The following is an 18086-nucleotide window of genomic DNA, read 5'->3' as shown; positions in this document are numbered from 1 at the left end:
TAGGAGAATGTTTTACTTTTTTGTTGTAATAAGAATTTACTCCCAATAAAAGGGTTTCGAGATTATAATGTCACATTTGGCGGAGTTAGAAGAACTTGAGTGAAAACTAGTTACGCAGACCTTCAGATGAGTATAATATATGTGTGTGTATATATATATATATATATATATATATATATATATATATATATATATATATATATATATATATATATATACACTCACATGCAAGTTGGATCCAGCTGCAAACTGCATAGATCCTGATCTGCCAGCACATAATGCACCAGCAGATCTGGGTCAATATAGTTTGTTAACATCAGTAAGGAGAACAACAACATAGACCCTTGATCTGCTGGCACATTATGTGATGGCAGATCATTGTATTCTTGCAGTTAGACCTCACTTATAGGCAAGTATACACAGTAACGCTGACTTTTGATTTAGTTTAAATTTACAGAAAACCAAGTAAATGTATATCTGCTCAGCACATCAAACGGAGACAATTGTATTTTGAAGTAAATGATAAAAAAATTTAAACAGCTAAATGTGCCAAACCTTTAGGATTTTTACTTGTTACACATTAATTTATTTACATTGCAGGGCCATAGAATAAACTAGCTGTTGGCCAGTTATGTCACCCAGGATTAATAAAATAATAATAATAATAATAATAATAATAATAATAATAATAATAATAATAATAATAATAAGTATTATTATTATTATTATTATTATTATTGGTTTATGAGATAATACTGACTTTGACATGGATTATGTAAATAATATTATTATGGATACTGCATGTATCAACTGCAAAACATGGTTGACCCAGACCAATTGACATATACCATAGCATGTGAGGGTCCATGCAATTTTACGAAAGAAGCATTATTAGCTTGATGATTAAGGCACTGGACTTGTAACCAGAAGGGTGCAGGTTTGTTTCTAACCATTGGATCAGCTGATTGACCACCATGATGTGTCCTAAAGCAAGGCACTTGACTTGCTTCAGCATGATATATCCTTAGGAGTGTTGCTGTGCTGCAAAGCACAAAGACCGACATTTGTTTGCTCTACTTTCAGTTTCAAGCAATGTAGACCTTGATGTGTAAGAGCATTATCTGATAGGAGATCTAAGTTTATGGAAATACAAATTTTAGTGTTAGTGTAAGGACCACTGTACTGTATAGGCATATTTTATGGAAATAAAAAGTGAATTGTTAGTGTAGGGACCACCATATTGTGTAGGTGTATTTTATGGAAATAAAAAGTGAATTGTTAGTGTAGGGACCACTGTACTGTGTAGGCATATTTTATGGAAATAAAAAGTGAATTGTTAGTGTAGGGACCACTGTAATGTGTAGGCGTATTTTATGGAAATAAAAAGTGAATTGTTAGTGTAGGAACCACTATATTGTGTAGGCATATTTTATGGAAATAAAAAGTGAATTGTTAGTGTAGGGACCACTGTACTGTGTAGGTGTATTTTATAGAAATAAAAGTTGTTAGTATAGAGACCACTGAACTGTGTAGGTAAATTTTTTGGAAATAAAAAGTGAATTATTGGTGTAGGGACCACTTTACTGTAGAGATGTAGTTTGTGGAAGTAAAAAAATGTATTGTTAGTGTAGGTATAACGGTACCAATTGCGCAAGTCCAGGTGGGCGGAGCTTAAGGTGTATGGAACATTGTATTCAGAATTAAAGAACAAAACTAGCTGTGATTGGTGCATTATGTAAGACTTGTACTTTCTGTTTGGCTTAAAAAAAAGTTGAGCCTCTTGGCAACATGTGAGTTTGTGTTAATTTCTATCTAGATCATATTTTGTATTTTTTATGATTTTTTTAAAATATGGTACACATGACTGAAAATGTGCTTGTTGTGACTAGATAACTCTTACCCCTGTCTAGTTCCAGTAGAGTTATCTCTCTTAAATGCAATGGAGTACCTGGTTATGTCATTGTCAAATTGACAATCTAGCATTGTTCTATATGACAGCGTGTGACATGCATGCCCAAGTAGGACAGAAAGTATATTTATTTCACAAAACATTAGCATTGAGGTATATGGAAAAACAATTGGTACCGTGATACCTAAAGGAAAGAATAGCCTCACAGTGTTTCCATAGAAACGCATACATGTGGGCGGCATTTATGAACTATACTAGTTTGATGTAGGAAAACAAATGTGTGCTGAACACTTTTGGTCAAATATTGAAAGTTCTTTAAGAATAAAATGTATAAAATCTTTAGAAAATAGCACAAGATGGCTTTGGATGGGGACTTTTGATAACTATAGCTATGATAGATATAGACTTGTGTTACCTGATGCCTTTATGTATGTGCTGTTACCTCCTAGATTGGAATGCATGCAACAAAATAAGTTATGTAAACATAATATAGTTGATTTTGGCCAAATATTGGCTATTGTACCTGCAAAAGATGAAAAATCATGTGTACAAAAACAACTATCTTATTCTTGTAAGGCATGCCATAAACCAGGATAGAGAACACTCTAAGTACACTTGTAGATAGATCACTTGTACCATGTGGGATGTTCTGGCATGAGTAATTTTTAGGTAATTTATTAAGGATTTGGTATTCCTTCCCATTTTGATTTGAATTGTCCTGCTCTAATTGTCCCTTTTTTTTTTACACTCTCCTGCTTTGAAATTGTTCATGTAGTTAGTTCAGTTCTCTTGCATTCCCTTTTGTTGAAGTAGCAGTGAATACCAACAAACAAGAACAGTTTCCTTAAGTCAGCATTTCCCATTGGCACTTGTATAAGCCCAATTATAATCTACTATTGACTTTCAATTAATCCTATTTCTTTCTGTCAAGCTGCTCCTGTGGAATTTCCATGTTTGGTCCAACATTACAAGAATGATAACCATTTTAGTCACACAGTGCGTATTCATTCCATTCAAATCCACACTGTTCTTGAAACTTTGCATCCCATCGCAAGAATCCAAATTGGCATGAGATGATATCTGCATGGTTATGGAAGGCTGCACTCTACATGCCGGCATTGTAGAAAATATGAACTATGTGATATGAAAGAGCTGCGTCATCTTAGAAATTAAAATTACATGACTCTTGAGGTCTCCACTAAACATAGGAGTCTAAATGTTAGGTTCTCACTTTGTCAGTAATGTATTTTGAGATAATTTAATTGCAATGAAGTTAATACAGGTTGTTGATGAACTCATCTATATTACATGGATAATGTATTCAAGGTTACCACACCTTATGTATATCATTCAGTTATCTCCCTTACACCAGTCATAACATTTCAAGGAAATAAAATCTCACATTTTCAGTGACTGATTATGAAAATAAAGAGAAGATTTGTGAAGTATTATATTAGCCCTCAATCTTGACGCAAATGTAAGTAGAAGCAATTTGATAATTTCTCACAGTAAAGTTTACAAGTTTAAAAACTGATAAGGTATGTTCTGCTTGGCTCTGAGATAAGTTTCTCTCTATCTTATGCCAATTATTATTAAATTCTTATGTAGAAGAAATATACTTTATATGTATCTATATTATCTAAATTATTCACCCTTTTATATTAGATGGAAATGAACACAACTTCACTTGAAATTTGGGTCCTGTAAGGGATGTTATAGCACAGTTGCCTTTGGGCTGTCCTTGGACCTGTTGGGCCCTGCCCCATATATTTGTCCAAGGTAAGGTCATCAAACTTTCACTTCTCATTTTTCGCATTGCTGATTTTGCCACCTTTAATTCCTTTATCATAAGCTACCTCTCCCTTTTAGATAAACACTTTCCTCCTGTTTTTAACTCCATTTGATGTGCTATACTTAGTGTTTATATTTGGCATTTTTCTGTATTTTATTCCCCTAATTTCACCTCCCAATCCAAACATAACCACTTAGAAGCTGCGATTTACTATATTTGGTGACTGACTGGCTTATTGAAACAATTTTATTCACATTACAAAGGAGGAAAGCTTACTATTTGTGTTACAAAGAGGATGGGTAGGTGGACCTTTGTGTGAGGACTGGTGGTTAGTGACCTCTTGTATCTGTAGATAGTGTAAAGTGGTCAAAGCTTATACTTTATAATAAGATTGGGTCATGTCCACCTGTCTCTGATGTTAAGTTCTGCACCTACCAAACAAATATAAATTCCTTTCTTTTAGGTGAATTGTACATTTTGAAGTAGGACAGGTGCATACTATTTGGTACATTGACCTTTGACCTAGTTATTACATAATATGATATAATGTGATTTATCCCATATCACCTATGTGAAGTTCAATAATTGCTGATATGAATAAGATACAACTCATAGTTGAAAGAATTCATTTTATTTCAAAAGATGATTTTGATAGTGAAGCAAAAGTATGAAAACAATAGTTCAAACAGCTCAATGACATTTCTTTACACATTCATATAAGACATAGGTTAGTACCTCATCAAATTGTTTTTCACAAGTGAGACTAAGTATATTTGTTACTTATACAGTCCCGAACTATTTCACAGATTATTGGAAAAATTAAGGTTTGCTATAGGTATAACGGTACCAATTGCGCAAGTCCAGGTGGGCGGAGCTTAAGGTGTATGGAACATTGTATTCAGAATTAAAGAACAAAACTAGCTGTGATTGGTGCATTATGTAAGACTTGTACTTTCTGTTTGGCTTAAAAAAAAGTTGAGCCTCTTGGCAACATGTGAGTTTGTGTTAATTTCTATCTAGATCATATTTTGTATTTTTTATGATTTTTTTAAAATATGGTACACATGACTGAAAATGTGCTTGTTGTGACTAGATAACTCTTACCCCTGTCTAGTTCCAGTAGAGTTATCTCTCTTAAATGCAATGGAGTACCTGGTTATGTCATTGTCAAATTGACAATCTAGCATTGTTCTATATGACAGCGTGTGACATGCATGCCCAAGTAGGACAGAAAGTATATTTATTTCACAAAACATTAGCATTGAGGTATATGGAAAAACAATTGGTACCGTGATACCTGTAGAGACCACTGTACTTTAAACTAGCAGCTTTATTTTATGGAAAAATAAATTGTTATGGTTATACATATTTTATTGGTTCATTTTGTAGCAGGATTTTGTCATACAAGTACAAATATTGATTCCTGCATTTTAAATGTGTTGTTAAACGTACCAATTCAGATTACTAATAAGACTTAAAAACAGTTGTTTGATTTGCAAGTTGGTATGATTTTTGAGGATATATTGGTTGCTCAACAGAATAATTATGGGAATGGGGTGATGTTCAGAAGTGGTCAGATGTAAATATTTTGTTCCATTGTTATTACAACATGGTTCATTTTGAACCTGTTTTCTTATGCCAGTGACTGTTACTGTAATAATCACTGGCAAAAGTAGGCTCCTTCCATGGTACACATAGGGCACATAAAAAAGACCCAAGAAAATAAAGGTAACAGATTTTTATGGTTGATTTTAGACTGAATTCCAAGCTTGCTTAAAAGAGTGCACTCAGTGTCAAAGAAAGATAAGATGATCAGTTTCATCTGGCTGACAGGAATGTCCTAATGATCTGGATTAATTGGGCCCTAATTGAGAGAATACAGTCCATAATCATGGGTAGAAAATGGGCACTAATTGAGAGAATATAGTCCATAATCATGGATAGAAAATGTTAAGACAAAATGATGTAATTTTCACCTAAATCACTGCTGCATTTGTTGCAAAAGGATTGTTTGGGTAGGGGGGAATAATCTAGAAACTGATAATGATCAAAGGTGATTTTGTCATGGATTTAATTTCTGAAATAAATATTCATTTTTCCAGCATTAAATATTTTTTACATGGTCGTTTAATTGGTCTGTTGCAAAATTTACTAAAATTTCCTTGTCAACTTAAAAAAATGTGACCGGAACAGTGGACACAATTTTTCAGACAAGGAAATTGTAGACACCATTCTGTAGTGTGACTAAAAAGACTTAATCAAAGCATATATTACTAGAAAAGTGAATATTTATTGCAGAAACTAATAAATTCATGATGATAGGATTTAAATTGATATTAAAATGTAGAAAAATGTCATATTTTGTCTCTAATGGAAAGGTGTCCTTTTTTAAGTGTCTGTTAAGATAGGTTGTACTGAATGTAGGGCTTGTGTTCTGAGAAGCAATTATGACCGCTCTCACATGCAACCACGCTCCTAAAATTTCTTCAAGGAGACCGATCCATCACTCACCTCATTCTTATTGTTCAAAACAAAGATTTCACAAAGTTTTCTGAGTGAACTTCTAAAATTTTGTCCCAGATTTCATATCAGTTGCCTTTTACAAATACTGATAATTACAGATTCTGCCATTTTGATATGCAAAGTCATGCGCCATAAACAATGAAATGCTGTAAATGATGATATAAATATTTTAGGTGAGTGAATAAATCTACCACCAATAGAGCTGTTCACAGCTCCCCTGCATTTTACAAAACACAATCCCTGCTGTATTGGTTTGAATATAAATCAGTTTTGATGCATTGCATTGATCATAAATAGATTGATTTTGTTTCTCATGATTGAACTCTATATTAACTTTCCAAGTGACGTAAGTTTATTTCTAGCATTTCATGAGAGAAAACATTTAAAATATATTGCAGTTACTGTTTGTAGAGTAACATGAAAAGAAGATTCATTTCAAAAATCTATGAGTCAGTGTCAAGTAGAGCTTTGGGTCTCTTAAAATGATGCAGATTATAAATGTTAGTTAATGCTTGACTTGCCATTTAACTTTGAGACACATTACACACACTAAATGAAACTTGGGAACTAACATGGTTAGCCCTAATTTGATAGATGGCTTAGAATGAATAACACACTAGTGCAAAATAACTGACTAGTTTACAGGTATTTCAAAAAGTGTTCACACACTAAAAACCTTTTCATAAGTTCAGTATTTGTGGAACATATAAATGGATATGCATCAGTGCTGGTATTTTTGTTATACAAGTACATGTATAATACAGGTAAATATAGATGGTATGTGAGCATGAAGATAAACATGGGTTCTTTTAGAGGGGTGACAATGTTAGGTAATGAGTATAATATTGGGAGGAAAATTGTAAATATCATTTACTCATGACTATTTTTGCCTTTTATTTTTATATGCCTTTTGGAATACCTAAACTCTATTCTGTATAGCCAGAATTGAGCTGATATGCTGTGCATTATTATTATTATTATTATTATTATTATTATTATTATTAATTCAGCAATTATATAGAATGTTCTTGACATGTGCATACAATTTGCAGAGGCTGATATGTCATATTCACTTGCTAAATCAGTATATGTAATTGCCATGAAAAAGAGAATCAATATTGAACTTTTCAACTAAAAGATTACAGATATGAGTTGAGAATTATGTGTCATTTGTTGTCGTCTGATGTTGGTAATCAACAATTGCTTGTGAATATCCTTACTTTTGTTAAATATAAACTTATATTGCCTAGACCCTGAATGAGTACATATATGAGAGAAATCCTTGCATAGTAATGAGGTAATCTTCACAAAAGACTTCTTCTGATTGCTAGTTAGTCCTAAATGCAAATCTTGCTGATCCGTAGCACACATATATTGTTATTGCTACTCCTCATACATGGATGGTCATATCAACATGGGGTTTTCACTAAAAATACTCATAATGAAGTCTGCTGGTCCTAAGTAAAAATGGTGCCAATCTGAATTCCAGTATGGTCATTGCAGCCATCTTGAACATCTACTTTTTACAATTTCTCCTGAACATAATGACCTGGGGTTTAGTCCAAAAGACTTCTTATGATGTCCAGTAAATGAACATGGTGCTATCTGACATCAAACATGTCCAACAAACAGTGGCCATTTTTAAAATCTTCTTGTGACTACTCCTTCAGAATGGATGGTCATATCAACTTGAGATTTTCAATTAAAGGCTTTATATGATGTCTAGTTTGTCCTAAATGAAAATGGTGCTGATCTGATGTCCAATTTGGCCATCACAGCTGAGCCATCTTGAAAATATTGCTGTTGTTACTCCTCCTCAGATTTTGCTGGGACAGAGAGGTCTTTTGAGCTCTGCCATTCAGCCTAGCCTCTACACTCAGAGCATTTACCATGGTCATAGGAGTAGTTGCATCCCATTTAAGGTCTCTGGGTACCCCATTTCTCCAATATTTCAACTATTGGTTGATGAAAAGAGGCCACTTAGAGTCCATCAGACAAGATCTGTCTTGTTGAAATGGTCCATAGTGGTCAGGCTGGCTCATTTTCCTCAAGCAAAAGAATTTGGAGCTTACTCCATCCCAAGATTTTGTTTATTTGGGGATGATTTTCCTCATAAACATAGTATTAATCAGTGTTCTCTGAGGCAAAGCAGATAAGGTTCTGTCCCTGTTTGAGGCAGTGAGAGCAAAGACCACATTGACTAATTATTTTCTTTCTCAGCTGGTGACCTTAAAGTATGCAGTCTGCAACAGACCAGGTTCCTTAGACTGACTGCATTTGTATCCTGTCCACTTACTCATTTTGGTTGTGTGGATATCTTATAGGGACTTTCTGAGCGCTCACTGTTTTCTGGCTACAGTTCCCATTGTGATCTGCCCCCCCCCCAAAAAAAACCCCTCTACTCACTCTTACCTTTTCACAGACATTAAATTCAGGGTGGAGTGCTCATCCAAAGCCTGAAGGATTGATTATTCATGGTTTCATGGTCCTGAGAAGAATCTACCCATCACATCAATTATAGCACTTCAAGGGTGCAGCAACAATGTGGGAGATCGTTTTGTGATGGTCTCCTCTGACAATATACTGGTGGTAGTTTGTCTCAGTGGACAAGGAAGCATAATCTTATCTCTTCAAGGATATTTGGAAACATCCTTAGCTGGGCAACCTTGGAAAGAGAATTACCCTCCAAGTTTGCCATATTCCCAGCAAAAAGAGTATTTTGGTAGACAATCCGCCAAGAAAAGAGAATATAGTCCATAGCCTGTAGCAGACTGCCTGTTCCAAATTGTGGGGGTGTAGTGGTTGTTTAGGGGTGGGGTTCTTCTTATAGACTTTAACGAATTATGAGAAGTTCCCCTGGTCCTTATTCAGAAGGTTAATTCTGGACACTATATTATTTATTGACTAAATATATTTATGGCTACGAGCCCCCAGTCAGCAATGCCGACAGTTAAATTAAAAGAAATACAAAGATGAAATTTAAACAATAACAATTTAATAAATGAAATTTAAAAGAATTTAAAGTAATCAATGTCTCTCTTTCACCCAATGATCCCTTTGATCATCATTTGAGTTCACAGTGTGAGGAGATTTTTCCCTTCTTGAGTGCTACTCATCTAAATCTCTTCGTTCCCTTGTCTTTCTCTCCTTTCGTGATCTCCACTTCCGCTTCCTCTTCTATAATCCTTGTTCCTTGCCGTTATCTTGACTTCCGGTTCCTCTTCTAGTATCCGGAACCCTTGACGGTATCCCTTGAGGTCACCCGAAATTCACTCGGTATCTCTCACCGTCACCCGAAATTCTCTGAACTTCTCTCGTCCCCCGAAATTCTCTGAAATTCTTTCGTCCCCCGAAAGCTTCCTGATTGAAGCTATTTCATGAATTTCCTAAATTCCGCCAATTTTTACGAATGGCTAACGGAGTGTGTGTCACTGCGACTCTTAAACACCAACTGACGAATTTCAGGCTTGTACAAGTCTTATGCCAGTTTCTCGAATCAAGTCCCACCTACAACGCATCCCGATTGGATGGCGACGGACTCTGGTCATTTGATCGAACTGTCAATCATAAAAATGTCAGTCTGTGTGTCCCCATGTACTGTCCAGCCTACCATTGTCGGCTTCCGGCTCTTTGAAGTTGTCTACGTCACGTGTTCCCATGTACAAAGATTCCCGCCAGATTTCCACTCAAGAGCTCAAACAAAGACTGGGTTACGTAAGAGGATTAGCCAACTTAGGTACTTGGAAAAACAAAGCTTACCTGGCTCCACTTACAGACTTATAAATACATGTATAATACAAGGGGTTGGGGTAAAACATCACACAAATTTTGGAGGACTCATTAGTGGTCTTCTTTGCTACATGGCTAAACAACAAGCTGTCTTTAATGTTTCCCCACTCCCCAACCAAAGTGCCTGGGGAGTGGACGCTTTAGCTAGAAGTTGAATCATCTGTTTCACTTAGTTGTCTATGCCTCCAGGATGACCCCCCTAGGGACTTCAAAAAGGAAGGAGCTCACAAGCAGACCTGTTAAGGTATTTTGAGCTGAAAAGGTCAGTGTTTGGCTTACCAATTCCTAAATGGATCTTTTCTGTATCTTGTAGTCTCTAAATAAATCCTCCTATATACTTTTAAGTGAAGCTTCCTTTCGAGAACCTTACCCTTAGTGACTGTTTATTGCTGTCCTTAGTGTCGTCTATGAGATAGATAAGCAAGCTCCATGCCCAATCCATAGCGAAAGGTTGCATAAGTCTCAATCTGTATTTCTCTTTTGTGGACTATTTTTGAGCAAAACGTTTCTTCGATTTGTTGTTCCACTCCCATTTGAGATCCCCAATCTCATTTGCATATGTGCAGGGGATGATCAAGATAGACTTTAATGTCCAGATAGGGCTTTACATTTTTATTTGCCAGCCTCTTAAGAGAGAAGAAAGGGTAGAAAGCATTTCTTCCTCCCCATTAAGGGTTCTTCTGATATTTCTGCTTCTACCATTTCTAGGTAGATAATAGTAACTTAAGAGAGCTTATCTGCCCCTTCCAAGAGTTTCAGTCATGAAAATTTAAGCCCATGTGGTTCAAGCCATTAGATATAAGCCCATGAAGTTCATGCCAAGATATAAGCCCATGAAGTTCATGCCAAGATATAAGCCCATGAAGTTCATGCCAAGATATAAGCCCATGAAGTTCAATCCAAGATATAAGCCCATGAGGTTCAAGCCAAGATACAAGCCCATGGGGTTCAAGCCATTAGATATAAGCCCATGAAGTTCATGCCAAGATATAAGCCCATGAGGTTCAAGCCAAGATATAAGCCCATGAGGTTCAAGCCAAGATATAAGCCCACGGGGTTCAAGCCATTGCTGCCTCATGGGCCTATTTATCTCATTCATCTCTAGAGGATGGGATGAAACTGCCTTTCAGCATTCTCACATCCCCTTCTCTGCCTTTTACTTTGCTTGTTTGCTCACTTAAGCGAAGGCACATTCTCCTTGGGTCCCATTGTAGTAGATCAAAAATGGCCCATGTAAATACCATCTAGCACTGTTCACTACTTTAGAATGAGAATGAGTATTTATGTTTTTCTTTTTCTTTTGTCACATACCAAACTAAGCAAAGTTAAGAGGTATGTATTATTGATATTAAAATGTAGTTGGTTTATTCTTTAGGGTGGTGGCAATGTAATTTTAAATGATGTAATACATAACCATTGCAGTTGCCAGATGGAGGGGCCCCGAGTGGTCTAAAGCACTCACCATTACAGATCACTGCCATCTCACCTGCCTGCGTGGGTTCGAGTCCAGAGCTCAGCCATTGTGGGTAGATGAGAAAGCTTGCTATTAGCTTCTCGTGGGTCGGTGGTTCTTTCTGGGGTTTTCCCAGGTTCTTCCTCCCCAATGATACTGCCTGCCATGTATAGCCTATCTTGTGCTGAAAATGGCATTAAACCCTATAACAACAACAACAACAGCAACAATTGCCAGATTATTTCGGGGCCCCGAGTGGCTGAGTTGTCTAAAGCGCTCTCTGTTACGGATCACTGCCATCTCACCTCTGTCTGCGTGGGTTCGAGTCTAGGATTCGGCTGATGTGGGTATGTGAGAAAGCTTGCCAGTAGCTTCTCGTGGGTCGGTGGTTTTTTCTGGGGTTTTCCCGGGTTCTTCCTCCACCATTAATACTGGCCGCCATGTATAGCCTTTCATGTGCTGAAAAATGGCGTTAAACCCTACAACAACAACAACAACACCAGATTATTTCCTTCATGATTCACACTGATGTCCAACTAGTTAGGTTGTATCACAAAAGATTGAAGTTCATTGCACATGGGTGTGGTATCTGTGGGGTTGATATTAATGGTCATGCAATGTGCTAGAATGAACTCTGGTTTCCCCAAAAGCTAGGATGAAGTCTTATTATACAATCGGGGTATTTTACTTCTGGAAAAGAGGCAGCCATGGATTAGGAACAGGCAAGTATTACATGATTTAAATTTAGTTCCACCGTCTACTACATTTTTTTATATCTGAAGTTAACCAACTACATGTACTGATAGTTGTGTTGAAAAGTTCTTAAATAATTTTTTGCTTGAATGTTCTAAAGTTTTTAACAAGACACAAGTTTAAATTTGGCTACCAAATTTATTAATACACATTTAGATATGAATGGATGAATTATTTGTGCACCAAATAAGTTTTGAACTTGAGAGAATGGTGAATAGCATATCATGATTTGAAGTAAAATTCACAAAATCAGAGGTTGGCAAGCACTTTTTAAGTTATATATCAGAATCATCATTGTTCAAACAACTCACAATGCCTTATGATCTGTTTGTACATTTGACTTTGTTGTTGTTGTTGTTGTGGGGTTTAACGCCATATTTCAGCACACGATAGGCTATACATGGCGGCCAGTATTAATGGTGGAGGAAGAAGCCGGGAAGACCTGGAAAGAACCACCGACCCACGAGAAGCTACTGGCAAGCTTTCTCACATACCCACATTGGCTGAATCCGAGACTTGAACCGGCACAGACAGAGGTGAGATGGCAGTGATCCGTAACGGAAAGTGCTTTAGACCACTCGGCCACTCAGGGCCCCACATTTAACTTTAATTTCATATCTGATAATAGATAATGGAAACTAGATAAATTAACAGCTACATGACCACCTACTATAGTTTGAGGACTTGTCACAGTAAATACGGGGTCTGCCACTAACCAGGATCCCACTGGCCATATTCAGTCCCTGTGCTTTTGGGACCACTTCAGATGGTTTAGTGGCCTAGACTAATTCAGTTTAGGTTCAACAAGATTGCTGTATCTGAGTAAGTCCAGTGTTCTCACCATGATTATACATTCAGTATTTTTTTTAAAAAATATTTGTGTTTTAAGAGAAACAAATGCATTTCCTATTAACTGAGATGTCCTTGACACATCTGGATCTTGAGTTGAAAGCATAATTTACATTGATTAAATGCACCCTATAATTAAACATGCACTCTGCTCATGGCAAGATCAACACATTGATGGTTTTGCAGTAATTGCTTAGAATTGGTTAGCATTATTTGATTGCACTAAAAAAAATCACTTTTTTATTTTTGGGGGTAAAATATGCAGATTGACTGGTTATCTAAAATTCTGATGCATGTAGGAGCAAGTAGATGTTTTCAGTTCAGTGTGAGCTGCATAATTAATTTAACTGGGAAATATGATGCCATTTGCTGATTATTTTAAGTGCAGAAATCCAGATTAAATTGTGTCCATAAATTACAAAGAAATGTAAAGATAAGTTTATGAAATTGAATTTTCATTCTTGTAGTATTTGCAATGTCATCATTGTAATTGTTGTGCTTTCAACATACAATTTGATTCAAATAATTATAAAAACCTGGGGGCAGAGGTCAGTCTCAGTTGCCACCAAGGGAGGGATTTTGATAATTGTACTTCTTAAATAGCAGAAAATTGAGGGCTATCACTTGCTCTGCAGGCCTTATCAGCTTGTCTAATCCTTACCTGTCAATACAGGCTAGGATTGTTAAAGAAAATTGCTGAATTTTTTTTTTTTCTGAACAAAAGGGACATATCTGGCATCAACACTGCAAGTAGGATTGGGCATGTTGTTCTTGATAGCTACATTGTCAGCTGAAATGTATTTAAACAATGCAACTAGATAACGGACTGCCATTTAATTTCCAGCAGAGGTGGAGGGAGGTCTTCTTTTGAACAAAAATTTCTATCCCTCAGATAGCTTGTCAGAAATTATTCTAGCATAGATTAATACAAATAGCATAAGCTATTATATCCATTATATTAGTTGGAAGAAATGAATTATATTTTAGTAAAAAGAAAGAAAATTGTTCCAGTTGAAAGAAATTCACATATCCCTGCTGCCTGAAAATTAAATGTTTGGTTCCTAAAAATTTTTTTTAGGGGGTTGGGCTTCATTTGCCAATGAATGCAAATTTTACACCTGCTAATTTCACTACAGACTGAATTTTCATAGTTTGGAGTTTTCTGTTCAATTTTTCAAATTTGCGGATTTCTGTATAACATGTAAACATTTCTTAGCATTTCTGGCCAATAAAAACAAAAATTTCAGATCTTAATTGTTAGATTTTGAATTACCTGTAGATTGTGATGTATTTAATACAGCCCTCACCCTCTGTAAGGTCCTTCATTATAACACTTCCTGCTTATAAGACAAATTTGGTCATGAATTCTATCTCATTAAGTGGTAGCAAAGTTGTATGTATCAAGTACTGTATTATAAGATGGTCTCACTATTAGGTGGTATACTGTAATGGCTTCTTGAATGGTGTTATAATGAGGGAATATTATACAAGGTTTTATAATAAGTCAGATAGGGAGAAGATCATTTGCCTTGTAGTCATATTCTTAAGAGATGCATTTGATGTACAGTGAAGTTTTAGAGAGTTAAATTTATGTTTTTGTGGATGAGTGCAAAAATGTGATTGAGAGATCTATTTTTTTATCATGTAATTGCTGTATCACCAAAGCTGAAGTATTGTAAGATATTGTTTTGTATGCTGCCAAAATGTGCACACAATCTCTATAAAACATGCACACAAAGACCTATTTTTAATGGCATTGTGACATAAATTTTTCAGTATGGTTGCATTACAGTAATTTGTTTTGGAAAAAAATGAGAATAGGATGCCAAAAAAAACATCTTTACTAATATCATAATAATGCCACTTAAATTCATTTCTGAATCATTGTCCTTGAAAGTTAGACTCTAAACTCTATTGCTTGCTAGAATTGTTGATATTGTAAAGGTATTTGAAATGCTTTTATTTGTCTTCAAACACCCTGTCATTTTGCTGCATTAACTGTGTTCTAAATATGATCCTCTGTCTTAAAAAAAATATTTTGCTGCCCGCCCACCCACCCCAACCCCCCATTGCATATGCTCACACTCAAGTCTTATTAATGGATAATGGGAAAGTGATGAATGACATAGGTGTTCCAGGCTGATCCAGTGTCAGGATCTTAACCCACAACCTTTTGGTCACTTATCTGGCCTGCTTACCACAGAGCCAACAGGTGGTGAGAAGGGAAAACAGAACAACATTTCGACACTAATAATGTTTGAATGGACAGAAGTGTTGGGTGTTTAAGTGTTTTGTCAGTATCAAGGCAGTGATATATAGCCATGTCTTACAGGGGCAGTAGTTTTTTTCTTAACTCTGATAGGGAGATGTACTCTACTAAAAATGAAAATTGAAAGGGTTGATGCTATATGCTTTACTCTGGATATAATGCATTTACTGTGTTCTTGAACTATGTAATTATTTGGTCATTAATTACTGGTAAGCAGATGTAAATATTATTGTGCAATTTTATGTTACATATGTTCAGTTGTTTAACATTGGGCCAGTCAATATTTTTTATCTTAAATGAAATTTCCTGATCAAATTATTGTTTATTTCAATGATTTGAGCTTTCTGAGATATTACAAGATATAAAAAAAATCAGATTTTCCTTAATCTGTAGTATCTTTATTTGTGATCTTTAATAGTGTCTTATCGTCAATTAATAAAAGCTTTAGGAAGTACCTAATCTCTCATTTTATAGTTAGGTACAATATGACCAAGATTTTATGGTAAGGTGAAAGGCACCATATGTACTCGATTGTAAGATGAGTAAAAGTGCAAACAACAAAGATCTTGATCTGCCATAGGATGATAAACCTGCAGATCAGGGTCTATGTGACTTGTAAGGGAGTATATATGGTAAGTGGATATGCATACTCCTTGCATACAGGAGTGCATGCATTGTATCAAATAACTCTAACAGTTATCTAGGTTAATTAAACTGTAGGATGTTTTGGGGGGACACTATATGTCATGTAGTGTTGTGCCTTACACAAGAGATATTCTGTCACTCCAAACTGCCAGTGTAGTGTTGTGCCTTACACAAGAGACATTCTGTCACTCTAAACTGCCAGTGTAGTGTTGTGCCTTACACAAGAGACATTCTGTCACTCTAAACTGCCAGTGTAGTGTTGTGCCTTACACAAGAGACATTCTGTCACTCTAAACTGCCAGTGTAGTGTTGTGCCTTACACAAGAGACATTCTGTCACTCTTTAACTGCCAGTGTCCTCATAATTGAACAAATCCCTCTCTCTTGATCTTTATAAGGGAGATAGAGGTACATAAAATGCCACCCCACCCCTACTACACAATCAAGATTGCAACACTGGCTTATGACATCACAGATGATGTCATGATGTTATGCAAATAAAATGCATGTTGTTTTAGGCATGTACATCTGCTTTAATGGGATTTCACTACACAATCTCATGATTATATTGAATACATTTATTTTTCCATCATGTGATAAATATCTCTTCTGTGCTGCTATTAAATGAAAATACTGAATAATTTGAGTCTTTTGATTGCCAGTTTATACAAAAGATATAAATTGCTAGGGATGGATGGGTACCCAGCCCTGGCTGGGTAATGTGTACTACTTAAGTTGATGCTTCTGAATCATATGTGTACATTGTGTTTTCCTTGATCTTCAAGAAAATCATGATTATTGCATCCTTTCTATAACTGGGCAAATTGTACATGTATACAAGAATATCATTGGTACACTGCTTAAGAAAGTCAAGAGAGGATAAAAATGAAACTGCCAGATACAGAATTGTTACTGTGTCCCATCCATGAAATGAGTCCAAATGAAAGATTTTTCCCTTTTTTGATGATTATATTGATGAATGAACCAACACAAATTCTGTTGAATGCTAATGTCTCACTTGCCTTGTAGAACCAAATCCACAAATTGAACATAACCACTTTAGCAAGAAAAGTAGCCATTATGACCGCAGTCTATTTTTATGCTTGGTAACATGAGTAACAAAGTTGAATACTTACAGCTTGTTTCATGCCCGTAGCAAGATGCCTAGGAGCTGCATATAACCCCAACCCCCATCAATAGACCATGAAAAGTTCTTGAATGCCACTCCCATATCAAAATATACCTTCTGCATGTGGTGAATTGTAAACACACCCATTAAATTTGATTGATGTATACAAGAGTGTCATAATCATTACCCATTGTGGGTTGAGAGAAAGCTTGCCAGTAGCTTCTCGTGGGTCGGTGGTTCTTTCCATGGTTTTCCCTGGTTCTTCTTCCACCATTTATACTGGCTGCCATGTATAGCCTATCTTGTGCTGAAAAATGGCATTAAACCCTATAACAACAAAAATAACAACATAATCATTACAAGGCCAATAAAAGAAATATGTATGTGTAACGTCACCCTCTTAGTAAGAGGAGTGGTTAATTGGATTTGGCTGCCGTTATCTAGAGGATGAGCTCCCTCAATATTATAGCATTGCAGGAGTGAAAGAAGAATAGAATTTCAACAGAGAACTGAGCTAGAATACTGGGAAGAAATAAAGCAATACGAGCCCCCTTTGACAAGAAAATAACAAATTTAATCGGAACAAATTAGTAACGGCAATTCCAATTTAAGTTAGATTATGTCATTAAAATTCAACAGGAGTGTCCAATTTGGATTTATTTCATCATCAAAATGAAAGGTGAAAAGAGTGCAATGTCCACAACTGAGTTGCATCACCTTCCTCCCTTGACCATGTATCAACATCTTCCTAGTCCATTGACTTCCTTGAACTCTATGCTTTGTGCCTTCATGGACTTCCTGGTCTTTTTATTCTGACCTCGTCCTTCTTTTTACTTGGACTTCTGTCATCAGACTGTCCCATCTCTCTCCCAGAAAGTTGTTCCTTAAAGGACAAAATTATCCCTAAATTTCTGTTTACCCCACTATCTAGACGTATATAAAATTCCCTCATGTTGCTCAGAGCATGTTGGCTATC

At 35.9% G+C, this 18086-nt stretch overlaps 1 protein-coding gene and 1 long non-coding RNA gene across 6 annotated transcripts in view; one reads left to right on the top strand and one right to left on the bottom strand.

The window, feature by feature from the left end:
* LOC149794253 (nephrin-like) overlaps window positions 1-18086 on the top strand; it is a 347553-nt gene that overhangs the window by 66413 nt on the left and 263054 nt on the right. The window lies entirely within an intron of this gene.
* The window catches only part of LOC149794254 (uncharacterized), an 80310-nt gene that overhangs the window by 32604 nt on the left and 29620 nt on the right, over window positions 1-18086 (bottom strand). The window contains exon 2 of one of the 2 annotated variants that reach the window (XR_016422982.1): window positions 17688-17993. The exons of the other annotated variant lie outside the window; for it this stretch is intronic. This is a non-coding gene — a long non-coding RNA (uncharacterized LOC149794254). Of the gene's footprint in view, window positions 1-17687; window positions 17994-18086 lie in introns of those variants that run through there. 2 annotated transcript variants of the gene reach the window in all.

The sequence above is a fragment of the Sinohyriopsis cumingii genome, chromosome 8 (assembly GCF_028554795.1).
Source record: "Sinohyriopsis cumingii isolate HCF-2022 chromosome 8, ASM2855479v2, whole genome shotgun sequence".
Taxonomy (NCBI): Eukaryota; Metazoa; Mollusca; class Bivalvia; order Unionida; family Unionidae; genus Sinohyriopsis; species Sinohyriopsis cumingii.
The sequence above is the reverse complement of the archived record's forward strand: the minus strand, read 5'-3'. Positions and strand labels throughout refer to the sequence as shown.